Below are 20,097 nucleotides of genomic sequence, written 5' to 3'. Positions count from 1 at the left end.
GAATCTGTGCATATAACTGTTTTGTGGAAAAATGCCTTTTGCTTTTAAGAGGGTTCCAGCATACCTCTAAATCAAAACAAACTGGGAAATGCACTGCTTTGTCTGCCAGGACTACTAAGCATGTGAGTGTGAGATTGCTTTGCAAACCAGTACTCGTGAGGCATCAGAGTACAAAAGAATTACCTCTACTATAAAATTGCACCTTCTCCTGCAGTGTCTCCAGCTTTAACAAACATTAGCAATGACAAAGCTACTTGGAGTGGCAGAGAGAAATTGCAGAAAAAAGGGGTTTTAGCCACAATAGGTATAGGAGAGTCATGAGTGCACCTTTTATCTTTTACATTTTGCTATCAGCTCACAGAAGTTACTAGAGCCAAGACAGAATACAAAATTGTTATTGGCATCTGAGCCTGGCATTTGTCTCCATTAACATTAAAGAAGAGAGTGTATTCATGTGACTTAGTCTCTCTCCTCAGCTACTGTGGTTTATTTTTAGGAGAGAAGATGGGAAGAGACAAAATAAATACTGACTAGTTTAAAATAAACTAGAATTCTGCTGTGAACCTAGGGGCATGCCCCCAAACTGCATTTTTAATGAAGTAATTGTGATACTCATTATTCCACTAGGATCAAACTATAGCTCCTCATGAAAATATCAAACTGTTTCCTAACCATGATCTACTTATTGTAAAGGCTTATTCAAATGGATCCTCTGCATTAGGAGCTGGAAACCAAATTCTAAACTTGCTTCCAAGGTCAATGGAAAATGGCAGTTTGTAGCGCAGGTACATTTTTGGGGAGTTAGGAGACATGTTGTTATGGGCCACTAATATGACAATTAGTATTTTAGCTGATGGGGTATGAAACAGTACTGCAAAGAAAGCCTAGGTAGTTCCTCTATGTGTCAAGATGATGATTCCGGCGCAGTGGAGGCCTAATGCAATAATGGAAGTAGAAGGCCTCCTCCTAAGAAGCATTCATAGGAGCAATCATTAACCGATTCATGCACATACATAACTTTCCACTAAGATGAATAATTACACCCAGTCTGAGATACTGTACTGTTTCTTCTAATCACTTAGGGTATGTCTACAATTCAATTAAAAACCTGTATAAGCTGCCCCAGGCCAGCTGACTTGGGCTGGCAGGGCTTGCTGCAGGGCTGTTTAATTGTGGTGTGGACTTCCAGGCTTGGGCTGCATCTGAGCCCTGGGACCCTCCACCTCACTGGGTCCTAGACTCTGCGCTCCAGCCTGAGCCTGAGCCCAGAAGTCTACAGTACAGTTAAATATCCCTGCAGCCTGAGCTCCGCGAGCCCTAGTCAGCTGGCATAGGCCAGCCATTGGTGTCTAATGGTAGTGTACACATACCCTTAGACCCCACATCCTGCTCCCTGAGCATGAGTTGCCTCTCATGTTCCCATGTTGAAGGTTTTGTCCTGAAAGACACTGTCAGTTTCTCTCATGAAATAGAAACGTGTTGTAATCTTGCAAAAAGAACAAGCATAACATCATGATACAATATGATTATGTTGTTTTAACACGTTGTGATGTTATGTTAAAACATCATCACAACTCACTGTATCATTGTTTTTCCAGACTGAAATTGCTTCCATGCAGAATATGGGAATTGCTTCGGTAAAATCAGAATGATTCCCAAAGTTTATGCGGGGTGCAGTTTTAGTTCCCAGAATCACTCAGCGTGAACCAGGATGACCTGCTATGCCCTTCCCGCATCCCTGTGGTGGTTCCATCAATTTCTCATGTAGAAGGTTAGCATCTGTGAAACAACCATTTTCTACCACATCTTCCAGTGTGATGAACCCTAACCTCAGTTGAAAAATTATGTTGTCCAAAGTAGGTGAAAGGCAGCAGTTTGTTTGGGCTGAAGGAAATTGCTAAGTGGGGTTTCTCAAGACTTCGATTGAGGCTACAGAATTGGTGCAGCAGCAGACCAGAATCCGCTGAAAATGAGAACAAGCACCCAAGTCTTAGAAATGTAGTGAAGACATTTTGGAGTGAACTTAAGTTTTGGGGGATATTCCCTTCTGTTACACTAATACTGGTGAAACTCCAGTCATGAGTGCTAGAGTAGATTATATTTGTTTTTTTTGGCACCATCTCATCTCCCTTGCTCAGAGCAGGTCTCCTAAACAACATGATGGTTTAATTAAATAATTGATAAATAAAATAAACCCAGTGGCCATGTGAGTCCTGACTACACTAGTGTTCCTTCCATTCTCCTTCCACTGGAGTTTAAATGAACATATGCACTGCTAGCAGGAAACAAGTTATTTGACCTCTGGTTCATGTTTCTATAAACATGTAATTTGGCAATGTATCGCTTTAGTTTGTCAATACGATGAGTTTCAGGCCCTTTCTCATTCATCATAACTGTCTTGTTTTATTGCGTTACAAACTATTGCTGTTAATGCTGTGTTTAATTGTGCTTAACATAATTTATGTGCTATCCAGTATTTGTAACTGTTGGACATAACAAAATACTGTTGTTTTCTTTCCTACTTCCTTCTGCTTCTCATTTGTGGATGCTGAAAGCAGCTGGACCTGTTCCATGTGAATGGAAACCATTATGAGCATATACAACAAATTCATTAGTCTCTAGAAAGCATCTTTTGTTTGGAACTAATTTTTCCAAGAGGTGTTCCCAATGATTCTTCTCCTCTCCTTATGTCTATATTTTTTCTCCCTTTAATTTACTACCACAACCCTCTTCCCATGAAACTACCCCTTCCTCTTACTGAGAAGAGCTAAAAGTGATGCCACTAGTGCAATCCATGTTCACTAGAGTTTATTAAATCAAGAAATGTTTCTTATCTGGTGACTTAAATGCCTAGCTAGTTCTGGAGGAAAATCTTGAGCCTTAGCTTAACTGACATTTGGGCATAGGCATTAATGCTAATTTGAGGAAGTGGAATTATTATCAAGTAGGGGAATGCAAGATGTAAAGGCCAAGAATGGGCGACAGGGCATAGATCACTTGATGATTACCTGTTCTGTTCATTCCCTCTGGGGCACCTAGCACTGGCCACTGTCCAAAGACAGGATAGTGGGTTAGATGGACCATTGGTCTTGACCCAGTATGGCCATTCTATTGTTCTAATGTTATGTTCTTATGAAGATATGCAGTATCCGGAAAAAAAACAGATTTTTTGGAGATGTAATATTCCTTATCGGATCTTGGGTAGTTGTGGGGGGTTTGTTTGTGTTTGTGAGTGAGTGAGTGAGACATAAGTACTTACTGCACAGTACTTAACATTATTGTATTCAGTCCCAGAGGCCCCAGTTGGGATTTGGACTCCATTGTGCTCAACACTGTACAAACACATAGTAAAAGACAATTCCTGCACCTCTGGATTTACAATCTGAGTCGGGCAATCTACTGAACTAAACTGAAAGAACATACACAGCTTCAGTGGATGTCCCACACTTAAATCTGAGCACCAAAGTTAGCCATAAAGCAGCCCCTGTTCTGTCAGTGTTTGCATTGCATAGGAGGCCTTGATTACCTGCAGAGTACAGCAATACTGTGAGCAGGGTAGCAATGGAGCATCTAGCGTACATACTTCAAACTGCTCGTTATCCACCCCTGGTTTTCAAGATGGAGCACAGGGATTTGTGTGTGCACAGCCTCTCAGAATGGTTAATGATCTTACTGAGTTAGGAAAATAAAAATTGCTCCCGTGTTATGACACAACTTGAAATCAAAGCTTATGAAGGCTGCAACATTTAAATATAGCTGGGTTTGATCCTATCAAAGAGCACTGCCAGCTTCCGCATATTCAGTATCACATTAGTTTCTGTTACTGCTATTACTTATTTATCACAAACATGTTTTGACACATGAGAACTGAGGCTAAAATTCTGCATTTGATGGAAGTCTTAGTGGCTCTATCAGCTATTGTTCAATGGAATAATGACAGAGGGGAGTCAATAGTAAGTATTGTACTCTTATGTTTGGCTATGGCAGAATACCATTCTTAGCATGTGAAATACAACCCCAATGTAAACACACAAAAAGAGAGAGGCTGGTTTGAAGCATGAACACATGCAAAGACCCCGTTTTTTTTAGATGCAGACTGTGTGTATATGTGTAGGTAATACTAGCAAAGAGATTTCATGGAGCTGAGGAAAGGAACATAAGGAACTTTGAGTAAAGTACCGTAAGTCAGTTTTGCAGAGATTTGCGCCAGGTGGCAGTAAGTATTTTGAGGGTTGTCTAGTGGTGATTTAGCCTCATTCGTTCATCTTATGGTGCACATGTGGATTTGACTTGCCTTCCACATATGCAGTAGTGAAAAATTAACTATGGAGTAATAACAATGAAAATGTATCAGCCACTCTTTGCTGAACTCGGGTTTTTAGGTGAATTTTACACATGTTGTAAATTCTCTTAAATTAGGTGATTCAGGAGACAGGTAATTGAATATGGAGCCTTTAAGTCACTAGTATGAATTTGCTCCTAACTGGTAGAAAATAAAAAATAAAGTGTTGCTTTATGAGATAACCTCATGGGCTCTGTGTCCTATAAAACAGGTGGAAACATCACAAGTTGCCATTATAAATGGTATGAGTTAGTACTCTTCCTGCCTGAAAGAATTTCGTTGCTGCAAGTGTTCTGATCTGAAATCATAATCCTGTTTGTGACATGACAATGAGTTGCTAGGGACTTTGATTTTATTATGCAAGAGATCATCCAAACCATTGCTAATGGAAATACTCTGTATTTCTGGAAATGGAGATCTTGGCTAACAATGGCTTCAGTTTTGGCACAACAGTATTTTAACTTCAGAAGTTCATTTTTTACGATCATGTAGTGGTTTCTAGTCTCATGGCACTTTGATACCAGAGCTGTTAGTGCAGTAGAAATAGAGAGCTACATAGTAGCTTTAAAAAAAAAGCACAAAAAAATTAAAAGCTGAACTCTCTACATTGAAGATCCGTTCAGTGGTGTGTAGCGTACATACACTACACTTACCCCTAGCACAGGTCTGAACAGCCGTGTAGATGGGGAGGCACTACTAAACAGACTAGAGTAAAGACACTCCTGAAGCCTGTGAGTATGTATCCATGTATATAGTCACATGGCTCTCTACTTACCCAAGCAGTGCCGCCCTGTCTGTACTGCTGTTTTTAGCAGCATAGTGTCCCTCTGCCTGAGCTTTTCCTCATCATAGGGAGCTGCTGGAACGTTTCCTCATTGCAGGGGAAAAGTCCTGCAAAACAGGGAGCCCAAGGCTCCAGCTGCTCCCTATTGCAGGCATCGTTTCTTGCAGCAGGGAAAAGCTCTGGCAGCTCCCCATTGCTGGCCTGATGCAGGAGCCTTTCCCTGGGACAAGGAAAGGCTTCAGTAGCTCCCTTTGAGAGGGCAAGGCTCCAGCAGCAGGGAGGAGGCAGTGGGGAAAGACTCTGGCAGCTCCCCACTGCTGAGCCTTTCCTCTGTGCCTCACCCCTGCCAGAGCCTTTCACTGAGCACATGTAGTTACCCACTGCAGTATGGAGAGTGTAAGTATACATACAGTATATGCCGCTGCAAGAGGTGTGCAGCATGGATGTAGCCTGTGTACTTATGGCACACATTGTAGCTAGAGCTGACCATAGGGTGACCATTCCAAACACTTCAGTGGAACATGATATTTTGACAAATTTTCATTTAGCTGAAAATTTTTCAACCATCTCTAACTATGACTACAACTGAAAATTTTTTGGCAAATAGAAATTTTGACAAAAAATGCATTTTGGGGAGGCTGTGAAACTACTTCCAAATTTGACAAATAATTTGTTTTCAAATTTGGCCAATTTTTAAAACTAGAAAAAAAGGTGAAAAACACCAGAAAACAACCAAACTGACTTGAAAGCATGAAAAAACAGTTGTTCCAAATCAACCACAATGTTTTGATCAACTGAAAACAAATTGAAAAACTTTAAAAAAAATTAATCATTGTGAGTCAACCAAAAACATTTTGGCGTATTCTAAATAAATTTTTGGGTTTTTTGTTTCCATTCAAATCCATCCAGATTTTTTTTTTCTGAATGTTTCTGTTTGGACCATGAACTGAAAAATCGACTATTTGCTCAACTCTAATTGTGACACTTCTGTAAGTATTTAACACACTTTGCAAGCATTCTTAGGGAAACTCAGCTATTCCCATTTCAACAGAGGACTCTTGGATAAAGTGTTATCATAGGTTATCTCCTATTCTAGTTCTGTATTTTCTAACACCTTTCACGTTTCCTATAATTTTTCTAGATGAAAATGTAAGGCATTTCCAATCATAGCTTTCCTACCTACGAAGAGGATGAATGAAAACTCTGTCTTCTTGAATACCAGCTTCTTATTCTTTATGGTATTGAGATTGTAGATCCCTTTTTTACCCTCCCCTTTGGGATCCTAATACACCATTTTTCTCCCTGCCACTGTGAGCCAGGTAGGCGAAATTAGAACTACAGCCATTCCTTTAGTCAGATATCAGTAGGCAAAGAAGTCCTTCTATAAAAACTTTCTTCTGTTAGCAGCAAAATTTCTTCATATTTGCTTATGGAAAGCTCCATGCATAAACTAATTTGGAAAGTGTAAGATTATATGCTAATTCTAAAGCAATGAGACATCACTCTGAAAGCAAAAGGAGTGGTAACAGCCTGTATGGAGGGAGAAAACTGCATGCTTATTTCTTCAGTGAGTGAGGTAATATCTCTGATTGGGCTAACTTCTGTTGGTGGAAGAGACAAGCTTTCAAGCTTCACAGATTTCTTCACTTAAGACTCTATGGCTTGAGAAATAGAGACCTCCCCCCACCCCGCCACCACTAATTAAGATTGTGGGGGGAACATCAGTTAGATCTGTATTTAGTATTCAGCAGAGCCAGTAAACCCTGCAAGAAGATTAGCTAGATTCATGGACCTCTCTAGGGAAGTAGAAGAGGTAAGGAAGTGTGACAGTAATTAAATATGTACAGATGCTAGACAAGAATAACTATATCAAACACAAATGCTGTTGTTGAAATCGGCACCATTTTAATTTGGCTCAGGTTAAATTTTATGCATCTTGTATTTACCCTGTTTGTGGGTATTTTCCATGGAGTCTTAAATGTATAATTAATGTGAGGTTGAAGTGTGCATTACCCATGCTATTAAAATTTATCATGGCATTAGCTTTCAAAAATGACTTCCTTAACATGTTGTAGTTAATGCTGTAAAAATTAGTTTTTTTCATGACGAGCTCAATAATGTTAAATACTAATTTTTCTCAATATTATTTTATTAGTGCTTTTTAATTGCTATGGCAGATAAGCAGCACTGGCCATTATCTTGGCAAAACATTTCCATTAATAATGTCACATAATTTCTGACTGATATAGAATATTCCATCCTTATTAAGATCTTAATCATTTTAATTTGAAAAAGTCTAGCTTTTACAATGGAGAAGATCCAGCATGAACCCCTGATAGGTCTAGTCTGTTTGGCTTCCATGTCAGAACCTAAATATATGACAAAATTGAATCAAGTCCTTTTCCTTTGCAATGTGGGGCACAATGGAAAAAAAATCTCAGATCATTTCCAGATTAGATCAATAACAACATATTATGCGGTGCTTGGTAATTAGAAAATTAGATGGTTAAAAAATTAATACAATCTTGTTTCTCTTTACAAGCCACAAATATGGCCATATTGCCATCCAGAACTGTACTTTCAGTTAAATTGTATGTGAATATTTTTTGTACCACAAAGGTATGGTATAAAACACAATCATGTGTTTTAAATTAGTGATTATTGAAGAACTCCATTATTTAATGGAATATTATTAACTTTAATAAGATTTTAGAAAAAAAGAAAGCAGTTCTTATTCTACATATCATGCAACTTTAACTGTAGTTTTTGTTCTACCCAAAGCTGTAATACTGCAGCACTAGCTTTTGGATTAGATTTAGCAAGACAGCATTCTAATGACACTGGGGGTGTTTATAGCATTAAAGTAACTTACATAAAATGTCTAGATTTCTGAGAATGAATCATAGAGTTCAAGGCCAGAAGGGGCCATCAGATCATTTACTCTGTCCTCCACTAACAAGCCACTCACACTGTCCAGCACCCACACACTGAACCCAAAAACTGAAATTAGACTAAAATATTATAGACTAGACTACTGTATTATGTGCCACAGGTAGAGAGTAGAGGAACCAAAGTGACTTTAAGACAAGAGGACATTAATATTGTAGATTAGAGTGATTTTCTAAAATGTGTAACCTGGCAACATTATTTTATAGGTATATAATATCCTATTGGGTTCTGCAGTTATATTTGGATCATGCCTCTCTTGCATCAAAACACACTCAATTAAACATTGCAAAATTCAATGATCGGTAGCAGCATCACAAGAAGTGGTCATTCATTCATTCATGCCCGTCACCCCAATCGGGGTATGGGCCGCCAACCACAGATCTCCAGAGTCCTTTATCCTGGGCCATTCGCTCTAGCTGGTTCCAAGTATAGCCCATTTTTTTGCTATCAGCCTGAAGGTCACGTCGCCAGGTGTTTCTTGGACGGCCTCTTTTCCGCTTGCGTCCATCTTGTCTCACTAATGCCTAGTAGGGTCAGGTTGTTGATCCTCATCTCTGCTGCAACCTGCACCATCTTTCCTGACTCGTACATGGTCCTCACGTTCCATGTGCCGATGGTAATCCTCCTGTTTGCAAGAAGGGTAATCGGCTTAGTGGCTTCCTCGCGGCTTTCACCACCCAGCGTCATGCGTCTTCGAGTTGAAGACCCTTCTTTTTCCAGGCTAAAAGTCTCTGTTATCTCTATTGTTGGCATTTCTGTAGCAAGTTGATTTTTTACGGGGTGGAGTTGCTAGCCCCACGCCCAACCCTCCTCCTTTACCCTGACTTGGGACAGGCAGATGGCCCCAAAGGACCTCTCTGGTGGAGTTACAAGAAGTGGTGGCTAAAGTTTATTCCAGCTTCCCTGTAATGAAGTATTTTCAGAACTGTTCCAGAAAAATTCAAATATCAATAATGGCTGCAAACAACTTCTGGGCCTTGAATTATCTTGAATTTATTCAATTCAGGACTGTCAGATGTTTGCATTATAACTTTCATAACATTAGAAATTAGAGATGGAAAAGAGGTAGTTCAGATCTAGTCCATTCCCAAAGCAGGATAGTTCCTTAAATCATAATCCCCATTGTTTTGTTCAGTGTCTGACTACAGAAGTATTAGACTAATGTAGGAAAAAGAATAGGTACAGAAAATGAACTACACAACATGAAGGTGAAGGGGCTGTGCAAGTTGATGGAAGTGGATGGGTTTAATTTTTATGCTCATGGTAAAAGATAACAAGAGTGTTATGAGGACCAGACAGAGAGTGTCTTAAATTATGTAAGAGTAACTTCTGTAGGTAAAATAAAGAATCATTGACAAGGATGTCTACCTATGTCTTCACGGGAGAAATGTAACTGCTGTGTGGGGTATCATGCTTGCAAGATTAAGGGGTTATAAGTGTGTGTTGGGGGGAATGGAGGGTCTCTCAAGCTCTGATAGGAAGGTGAGAGATTCTTCATTTGATCTCTTGTTTATACTTATTTAATGTTCTGTTGGGTTCTGAGATTATCAATCTTGGATCTGATTGGGAAGGTCAGGGGCGGCTTCAGGCACCAGCACGCCAAGTGCATGCTTAGAGCGGCAAGCCGCAGGGGACGCTCTGCCAGTCGCCATGAGGGCAGCAGGCAGGTTGCCTTCGGCAGCATGCCTGCGGAGTATCCACTGGTCCTGTGGCTTTGGCGGACCTCCTGCAGGCTGCCGCCGAATCCGTGGGACAGGGGACCTCCCACAGGCAAGCCGTCGAAGGCAGCCTGCCTGCCATGCTTGGGGCGGCAAAATACCTAGAGCCACCCCTGGGGAAGGTAAAAAGGGGAGAGAGAATGGATTGAATATTTTAAGAATTGAATAGCTTGTCCTTTTATTTACTGGCACTTGTGAGATTTGCTTTTATTGGGCTGGAGAAGGGGAAAGAGTTGTATCTGAGTGAGAAGAAGCTAAGACTAATGCATCAAACAGTAAAACACTGGAAAATGGGATTTGTGCAACAAAAAAAGCCAATTAATAGCTATTGTCTGCTAATCCTGGTGGAATAATTAGCAGAACAATAGTAGTTAAGATAATTTCCCACTTCTCGAGAATAATAGGATAAATGACTTGATATTTGTTTTAGAATGTCTTTTCTGTGGTGGTCTCATGCTGTTCCTCACAGGTTTTATGTTAATCCGGGATGCAGAAACTATGTGCAGATCAATAAAGGAAACTGCAGTTGAGAGAAAAATAAGGCACCAAATGGAAGTTGCACATGTTAGTATCACTAAATGTTGTTTTGCCATGATGTACATCCCTGGCTGGAATGATTAGTTGGGGATTGGTCCTGCTTTGAGCAGGGGGTTGGACTAAATGACCTCGTGAGGTCTTTTCCAACCCTGATATTCTATGGTTCTATGAATAGTTGGTGGTTTTGGCAAGAGTAACTAAAATGGGTGCTCTTTACCTTGCAGCCTTCCCCACTTTTTGTGTTTTGTTCTCGATAATTAGCTTAACCTACTAGCAATTCGTTTTCAAATGTTAAGAACAATCCGTTTCCCCTCAAACTTTTCAAAGTTGAGCCCCCTTCAGCAAATTGTAATCAATTGCATCCCTCTTTCTCTACATATATATATATATATATATATACACATCTATAATACACACACAGACTTTACACATTTTAATTTATGCCATTTGGATATGTGCAGTAGTAGAATAGTCCCACATGGAGCAGGTCTTTCTATCATTATGCAACAACAAAAAATTATCAAACATATTCTTCATTGTCCCATGAAAATGGGGCACATGCTGCTTCATGGTTCTTAACTGATATCCCTGATCTCAGATTTATCCACAGAACAGCCAGTCCTTCACCTCTTTTGCTGAGACGGTGCCCACAGAACAGAACTAATAGGAGCAAAGTTACAGCACCATAGCCTATGATGACGTAACGCTGTACTGTAGATGAGCCTACCACAATGGAAGAACACCGCCGTAGGAACACCACCTCCCTGAGCAACAGTAGCTAGATGGACAGAAGCATTCTTCTGTCGTCCTAGTCGCATCTACACCAGAAGTTAGGTCGGCATAGCTGCAGCACTCAAAAGCGTGGATTTTTCTCACCCTTCAGCATCACAGCTATATGGACTAGGCCTGAGACTACCAAAAAGGGTGTCAATTGTAGGATGACTTCTGTGTTGTAAACATCTGTCCCCTTAGAAACTTGATGGTTAACACAAATTTATGTCATGTAACAGGTCACTAAGCAGATGGTTATAACCTGGTGTCATTATCAAACTGGATTTGAAGAATGTGGCCTTGATGATGTGAAAGATTCTGTATCCCATTTCTATATCACCCCTCTCATTTACTTCACTTAGACTGTACTCAGCTCAGCACATGAAATAAGGAAATAAAATTTAGCTTTCAAATTTAAATGTTTCCAGAAGGGATACTTAACTCACAAGGTCTTTCCACTCCACAGATGGAATCCACTTGCCAACAGCAGGAAAGGGAGGTGGTGGAAACAACAGAGAAGGAGAGGTTTACTTACCTTGTACAGTAGCTGGAGTTCTTTGAGATGTGTCTTCCTAGGTTGCTCCATGTGAGGGATGTGTGCACATCTGTGCACTCCTGACCATAGATTTTTGTCAGCAGTGTCTGTGGGTCTGTGCCTGTGCTCTAGATGCCCCAGCACTCCAGCACATGGGAGGGGTGGACCTCTGCCCCTGAAAAGGAAGTTCCTTGGGGAAGGCTGGAAGACTGCAGCAAGAAAGCTTAGTGCATGACTACTATTGTAGCCATGGAAATGTAGCTGTGTCAGTGGCATCAAGCAAGACCCGGAGAGATGTCTTAGCAACTATTTGGACTTCTGAAAATGAGGGTCTGAAATTGTTCTCTCTGAGCCTGATGCAGGTGTTCAGGCTGAGAACTTAGAATAGTTTGTAAAATTCTACTTCACCATCAGGACTTGATAATTAGCTACTCTGGATTGCAAAGATTCAGAGGAGTAGGTCTTGCAACCCAAAAGTCCAGTCTCTTTAGCTCTTTCCCTGATAGTGTTGAACAGAACCGATGTCTGTTTCTTTTGTTAGTGGCCTCAACCACCAAAGAGTTGGATGAAGGGTGTGAGAAAAAAATACTCTGAGCCGCTGGGTGGAATATTTCTTGTCAGCCCATTTGCACATAGGTGGAATGAGAGCTGGAGTTTGCCACACTGTGTGTGCTGGGACCAAGAGGCATCATTAATAGGCAGAGCAACCTCTGGGAAGATGTATGGAGAATGTCCAACAAGGAATACTGGTGTTCCAGTATCTCCTCTAATGGAATTTGTAAATTGTCCACTACACATTTTATCAGGTCTTGAAAGGCCTTGAAATCATTGGGGTAAGATGGTGGAGGAGGCATGACAGCCTCATCTGGCAAAGAAGGAGGATTTGTGGAAAGCGGGTGTTTCTCCTCAGCTGGTTTCTGCTCCTCCATGTAAAGTGCCTGAGGTTCAAGGCTCAACTGTACTGATTCTTCAACTGATGTGTCCTCTTAATAGATGGGACCCTGTACCACCAGTTGCCATAGGGGACCCATGGCAGTATGCCCACTGAGGTGGAGCATAAGAGAAAGTAGGAGGGCTCTAAAGTCGTCTTTGCTGTGGTCTCTGAATACATCATCTACTGGAAGTTTGCTCCTCATGTTGAATATCAAGGGAGAGAGGCAGGAAGGTGGATGGACAGCTCAGTCATATGAATTGTCATCCCCCATGTCCATCAGAAGGGTGGAAAGTGGTAATACCAGAGATCAAGTAGGAACTGGATCCCAGAGAGAACCTGAATTTGTATCGGTACTGAGGTTTGATAGCTGGTTGGCTGAGAGGAGGTACTGGGAAATGCTGAGTCAATACCATCTTGAAATCTCTCTTGATACCCCCAAAGAGTCTGTGTGGGGACTATGTCTTTATCAGAGGACAAGTCATCATTGAAGATGATAGGGACATAGGTTAAGCAAATTATGAAAATGAGTCAGGCTCTTCCAGAATGCAAAGGTCCTTGTGGAACAGGAGCCTGGATTGTACCAGGGACTCCAGACGGGCTCCTCAGGAGCCCGTGTGTCAGTTGGTAATGGAGACAGTATCGAAGAACAAACAGTGCAGGATGATGAGCCTGGAGCCAATATCAGTGACACCCTGGGTCTGCAGCTTCTTGATCTGCAGCTTCTCTGCTGGTGCCTTAGTATCAGTACCAGAGGGGATGAGAGCCCCAATGGCACCTGTAACAGGACATGAGGTCTCCTGAGACCTAGCCCAAGAGGGTCACATTACCCCTTTCTTATCCCATTCTGGACTATGGGGTCTTTTCTTCTTAGAGGGTTTGGGTGATGCCGCAGGGTTCCCAGGGTCTTTGCTTTCTGCCAGAGCAGAGGTAGTTGACAGATTTGATGTACAAGGGGATGACTCGGACCCCATTGGTCTCAGAGAGCATTCCATTAATCGGCGCGTTAGCCTGTCTTCCCTCAAATTCTTAGATCTGCTCTTGAAACCTGAGCAGACCTTATATTTAGAAGGGATGCGAAATTCCTCAAGTCAGTGGAGGCAGCTTGAATCTTTCACTGTGAGGAAAAGACTAATGGCATATCTGACAGGGTTTGAAGCCAGGGGTCTTGGACACAACCCAAACTTGAGGCCATGGATTGAGGCCCAAAGAAAAGAAAATTAAAGCTCAGATCAGAAAAAATATAAGGAAGGGAAGGGGTAAGCACCCCACTCCCAACCACAAACTGTGCTAAATAACACAACAAATAAAATTAAAGGAAAATACTATGAAATAAAGGAATAAATGAACAAGCGGGGTAGCAAGCCGTGTGGCTAGCTAAATGGACATAGTGTGTGCTCTCACACTGTGTGTGCTGTCTTTCAAGCCACAGGATCTGTGAGAAGAAACTGGAATGGCAGTGGGTCTGTCCCTTCCTATATACTCCCTTCCTATATACATAATCCAGAATCCAGAGCACAGGGATGTCTATGGTGCAGGCACAGACCTGCGAACATTTCTGACAAAAATCTCTGGTCAAGAGTGCACTGTGACGAAGTGGGGGAGTTTCTTGTTTTTCTGTGGTTTTCCAATGGTTTGCATGCATAGGGGGTAGGACTCAATGTCCCTGGGTGTTACTGGTTTAACGAGGTGACGGGAGAGGGAGTTTGTTGTTACAGAGGACCAGAGAGGGGACTTGGGACCCAGTGATGGGTGACATGGGACCCAGAGGCCCAGCTCAGGAGTCGCAGCCAGTTCTGGCCAGTGGGAGGACAATGGGCTGTGAAGAGAGAACCCCAGTGATCTAAACAGCCAGTTCCAGCCGGAGGGGGGCAGAGGACAGAAGCGAGGAGAGGAGGTCCGGGCGACCCGGTTTACGACCCTGTTTACCTGGAGATAAGACAATGGACAGAGGCGGGGCTTGGGGCCGGTGATATCAGATGCCGGCTGGGAAGCAGGGGGGCTCAGGGTTGGAGAGGGAGAGCAGGTAGGATCCACCTGGATGCAGGGAGACTAGGATGTGTTGTGCTGAGGGAGGCCAGGCCTGAGGCCCGGAGAGTTTCCTGTGCTGTGTTCAACTCTCAATAAACCTTCCTGTTTTACGCTGGCTTAGAGTCACCCTGGGCTAGAGAACAGGGTTGCATCAACCCCTTTGATGGGTTCAGATGGGGTCCAGAGCGAGAGGACTCCCTGAGGGGCCCACGGCGAGAAAAATGGTGTGCTAAGGCTCAGAGAGGTGCAGCTCCAGGAGGTGGAGGGGCCTGACCCCGGGAGAGAGTGGCCCCCTGAGAAGGGCTGTCTCACTGAAAGGGTTATCCCCCACAGACTGCCCGGGGCCAAGAGTGGGCATGATCTGTGAGTCCGTGACATGCACAGGTGCACACACATCCTCACATGGAGCATCCACAGAGACACTATTCAAAGAAGAATCCAGTTTTTATTGCAGCTGCAGGAGGCAATGGTTTTGTTTGTTTGTTTTTTTTGGGGGGGGGAGTTAATATAACAGTTTTTAAAACTGCCAGGCTGATTAGTCTGACTAGGGTATTGATGTCAGACTCTCTCCCCACCTCCAGTTTTGGCAAACTGAAGTAGCTGCTGCGTATGTTCCCATCATCAATCACAGGGAAGCAATAGTCTGCTGAAAAGGGCAGAGGAATTCAAATTGTATTTCTAGAGCAGTGGGAAAGTCTTCAGTAATTACACTTCAGCTCCCTTTGTGCTGTTTGCGCTGAACCTCAGTCATATTTGACATGGAAAATAGAGATGGGTGAACTAGTTCTAATAAAATTAGAACTAATCCAAACCTTCATTCCAAACTCAAACTGAACCTTTGAAAATTAATGTATTAAAACTTCTTGTCTTTTTAAAAACCTTTCTTATGGCAGGGCAGGGAGTCACCAGATGATGCAGTTTTACATAGTTTTACAAGTTCTTTTTCTTAGTGTGTTAGCAAGTTTTTACACCTAGAAGAAATGCTATGGTGGTAGTTTTTCTGATGCAGTTCTTTGAGGGGTGTGGGGAGTTATGCTGTGGGAAGGATAGCTTAGTGGTTTGAGCATTGATATGCTAACACCCCCCCCCCCCCCGGATTGTGGGTTCAATCCTTGAATGGCCACTTTGGGATCTGGAGCAAAAATCAGTAGTTGGTCCTGCTAGTGAAAGCAGCTGGACTCAATCACTTTTCAGGGTCCCTTCCAGCTCTATGAGACATAGGTATATCTTTATTTATTTATAATCAGGCTCTCTGCTTTAATCTGTCTAATGAGAATTGATTCTTGAAGCGGAGTTGCTCCCTGGGAAACAGGCATTAAAGTTACTTGACATCTTCAAAAACAGGGTTGCTGTGTTACAAACTGAGCCAGTATGAACACTAGTAAATTGCAAGTAGACCCAATCACTGGGTTTATATGCTTCCAAGCCACTGAGTCTGGGCAGAACTTGTCACAGTATCTAACTCTGGGCTAGACTCCTGGGCATAGGCCTCTTGTCTGAAAAGCTTCTCTCCAACTGCCCTAGCCTGTAAGACCAATGCCACAGACCTCCTGAGCCCCATCATCCCTTACATACATTTCCTCAGAGTTCCACCTAGATTGTGGACACTGTGCAGTTACTTGTGTAACCTCTTCAAGGATGATGTAGCAGGAAAGCTAAGTACTCAGACTTAGCAATGAAATTTCTTAACTGTATTGACTTTATTTTTTAAACACTGGAGAGTTGCACATCTTTGAAAAATAACAGACTAGAGAGGCACTCTCCCCTAGTCTGAGCTCACCCCTTCTTGAGAGTTTGTGGTTTATCAGCATTTCAGGTGGGGAGAGTTCCTCCTGCCCCCTCACTACTGCATATCCTTCTTGTGCATGGTGATGGTCGGCCCCCTGCACAGAGCAGAACTCTACTCTTAAATAGGGACTCAATCTCTGCGCCATGTGCTCAAACTGAGATGTTCCAGACCCACTAGTCATGCTTGCTATCTGCCCTTGCAGACCGCTGTGTAGAGAGACCATTGTTACAAGTACACAGGCCAGCAGATGAGTCATTGAAAGTTGATGGCCCCAGATTGCAGTCTTGATGACTTCAGTGAGGTGTCAGATGTCTATCCCAGGCAGGGCAGCTGTCTGGAATGCCCTATAATAGGCTGCCACTGGGCAAGTCCAAACTAGTGCAGCCCCTATGCCAATATTTCAACACCGGTACAAAGCAGACAACACAATTTGATAGTCATATCCCATTCCATCAGAGCCTACATGATGTTTGTGACCACCTCTGTTTCAGGACTGGTGTATATATGTAAATAAAATATGCAGATTCCAAGTCATTAACTTCTCCTCCAACATTAAGTCAACCTGCAAGGCCTCAACTGCTACCACACAGCATAATGACAACAATGTCTTCCATCTTCATGCACTTGCATCATCCAGGAAGTCAACAATTTTTTTAAAGGCTTTGGTCTAAGGGATAATTCCAAGGGAGTCCCAAGCCCTTCTGTAATAAATCATAGTCTCCCCTGATCTGCTGAAGAGAGAGCTGGGTTATCTCGTTCCATTAATCCTACTTATGGTACACAGCGCACTGACTCACTCTGTTATCGTTACTAGTGTAATAGGTAAGCGCACTGCTGTGTGATTAAATTGCTCAGCTTTCCCATTACAAGCCTTGAGTCAAAGAGCATAGATTAATGCTATCACAACAGACAGAAGAAAGGCAGACCTTTACAGCATTACTATCCAAACCAATTTACTGGAAAACAGTGTTCCGTGTATGAGAGCTTTATACTGTTGTGTGAAGGGAGTGTGATAACAGCCCTGCTTTGGAGGAGTTCAGCTGTGCAAGACTGCAGCCTGGCTGGACTTGGGGCAAACTCCAAGCTTTGCTTTGGCCTAGAAAGCTGGTGTGTATGTAAGTACCACAGGCCAAGCTAGTACATTCTATTAAAGTATAATAAGAGGAGGGAAATTATATGCAAAAATGTAATGTCCACGCACTAGTGAGGCTGAGAAATAAATTAGCCAAAAATGCAAGCATTGTTGAACAGAGACTTTTCTTGACATCATAACTTGGTCATTTTTTCCATATGTAGTATTTTCTATTCCTATTTTTGTAGCTAAATATTGACATTAATCAATGTCATTAATGAACTGCATAGCATAATAAAGATCAGTCATGGAGGCTGGATTTTTGCTTTGCAAGCCACATAGGACATTGGTTTTCCAAAATCAAAAATGGGATTGACTTGGATCTGGTTTCCATTTCACCCAAACCACAAATGTTTGGGTTGTCAAAGAATGGGGGGTGGTAAAGATTCTTGTTTTAGCTCATCTCTAATATGTGCCCTATAATATATAGGATATGCAATGGGACAAGTTAATACAGTGGGGGGAAAATCTTTACCTTGAGAATTCCGACACTTTTCTTGAGTGGTGCTGGTTGTTGGTAGTGTATATTGTAGTGCCATCCCACAGATGTGCCAGATATTCTACAAACATAAGAAGGCGGTCTCTGCACTGAGTGGCTTACATTTTAATATCTCTATCTTACCATTGCACAGTATGGGGTTTGTCTTGTTTTGTTTTGTTTTATTGTGTCTTGATAATTAATACAGATCAGTTCTCATTGAGGTGAACACCAAAGCATATGGCAGCAAGCAGGTATGTAAATGTGAACCTGTCATAGAAGCTAAGACTGAAAGGCATGTAAGTCATAAATAACTTTTTCTGTTATACTTGGCATTCAGTTGTTCCAGCTTTTGTCATCTGATGTGGCAGGTGCGCTATCAGATTATTCTGTCTGGAAAGCAATGGCAGGCCTACTCAACCTCTAGATGAGTTATAATAATCTAAGTGTACCATTTTGGTGCAGGAATGTAGTCTTCGCCTGGAGTGATTCCCATGGTTCTCCTATGTAACTAGTTGTTGTTAATTTTTTTATTATACTAGCCTGTAGAGGCCCCAATTGAAATTGGGTCCCCATCATGGTAGCTGCTGTATTTATATGTAGGAAGAAATTGTAACAACTGAATTGTAACAATATTTTCTAAATACTTCCTTGGGACATTGTATTTTTACTGTAGAAATCTCAGTTCTGTTAACAGCCAATCCAGTCATCATTGAGGAATTTCTGGAATATATTAATTACTGGATTAGGTTGATCCGGAAGACTATACCCACTAGCAACCACTGAGGGACCCTCTCACCAGGAGGCTGGCTTGTTGTGTGATGTACTAATGGAAGGAAATGGAAACAGATCAAAGCATACATACAATAGCTGCCTTCAAGGACTTTTTTATATAAATAGTTGTGCTCCAAAAGCTAATAACAAGACTGTCACAAGATAATGTGACAGTAACATACAGGATCCATTATATTCATTGGATACATAATGACTTGTAGTGCTGTTATACAGTGCATGATCTCACACTAGCAAGATGATTAATTCATGTTGGTGCTACTCTGACACTGCAAGGCTTTCTGTATTTAGACATAAGCACGCCTGTGCATGGTTTGGTTTGCTGCAGCCAGGGTGTTCAATTCTAGGGAATGGTAGAACCAGCTCTTTAAGCCAAAAAAGTACTGATGCTGCAGGACTTGCAGCTGGTAGGCTCATAGGCCTGAGGGACAGAGGGAGCCAGAATACTATACACTTGGCCCTGGCCTCTGAATGTTTCAAAATCCATGTCAACCTTATGTATATTTCCTCATTCTAGTAACCAACCAAAATAACCTTAGTCCCAACATCATACTCCACCACTACACTACACTCCCCCTCTTTACACTCTGGACAGGTATTCCTCTGCTTAAAGCATTATAAATGTAGCAAAACCGTAACATTTCAGAGCATTGTGCAAAATAAAATGTAAAGGTAAAATTTCCTTTTGTGTGTCAGTTCCACTGCATGAAATGTTTGTGAAAGAAAACTAGATGTTTATTGGTGGTCCTGTTTAAAAACAAAACAAAGGGTTCTTTGGTATCATGCAGTTATCTGCCTTCTGATGTGCAGCAAAGCAAAAAGCGGATCAGATAACATCCATGACAAAACACAGTAGTAGTATTTAGGCACATACCCTCAGTGGCTCTTTAAGTCAACTCCCTTCTGGGCTAGACTAACTAGGAAATGTAACACACTGTAAAGACCAGATCAAAGACATTAATGGCATTAGTATTTAAAAGCAGCACAGTTCATGCCTGAAATATAATGCATGCCTCAACTATGATGCAAGCATATTTCTATGGAAGGCTCATTCAAATCATAATCCACTCAATTTCTAAATTGTAGAGATGGGACTAATTTATTATACATTTTTTGTTCTAGAACAGCAAGTGGCCATTTCATTAATTTACATGTCAATGTTTACCAATAGAAACCAGCTAATAGACTACCAATGTGCACAATCTCCTTTTTCCTATCACTGTTCAATCTCATCCTGTTCTCTCAGATCATTTGTGTGTCACACACATATTTATAAATTATATTATAAGCTGTGTGACTCTTACACTG

General features: G+C 41.8%; 1 long non-coding RNA gene across 1 annotated transcript; it reads left to right on the top strand.

The window, feature by feature from the left end:
- The first annotated feature begins 4,745 nt into the window (after positions 1 to 4,745).
- On the top strand, positions 4,746 to 11,534 carry LOC123360667. Its single transcript, XR_006576050.1, has 4 exons — positions 4,746 to 5,073; positions 6,036 to 6,115; positions 6,268 to 6,445; positions 10,929 to 11,534. It is a non-coding gene; the product is annotated as an uncharacterized LOC123360667 (long non-coding RNA).
- The last annotated feature ends 8,563 nt before the right edge of the window (positions 11,535 to 20,097 follow it).

The sequence above is a fragment of the Mauremys mutica genome, chromosome 1 (assembly GCF_020497125.1).
Source record: "Mauremys mutica isolate MM-2020 ecotype Southern chromosome 1, ASM2049712v1, whole genome shotgun sequence".
Classification (NCBI taxonomy): Eukaryota; Metazoa; Chordata; order Testudines; family Geoemydidae; genus Mauremys; species Mauremys mutica.
The sequence above is the reverse complement of the archived record's forward strand: the minus strand, read 5'-3'. Positions and strand labels throughout refer to the sequence as shown.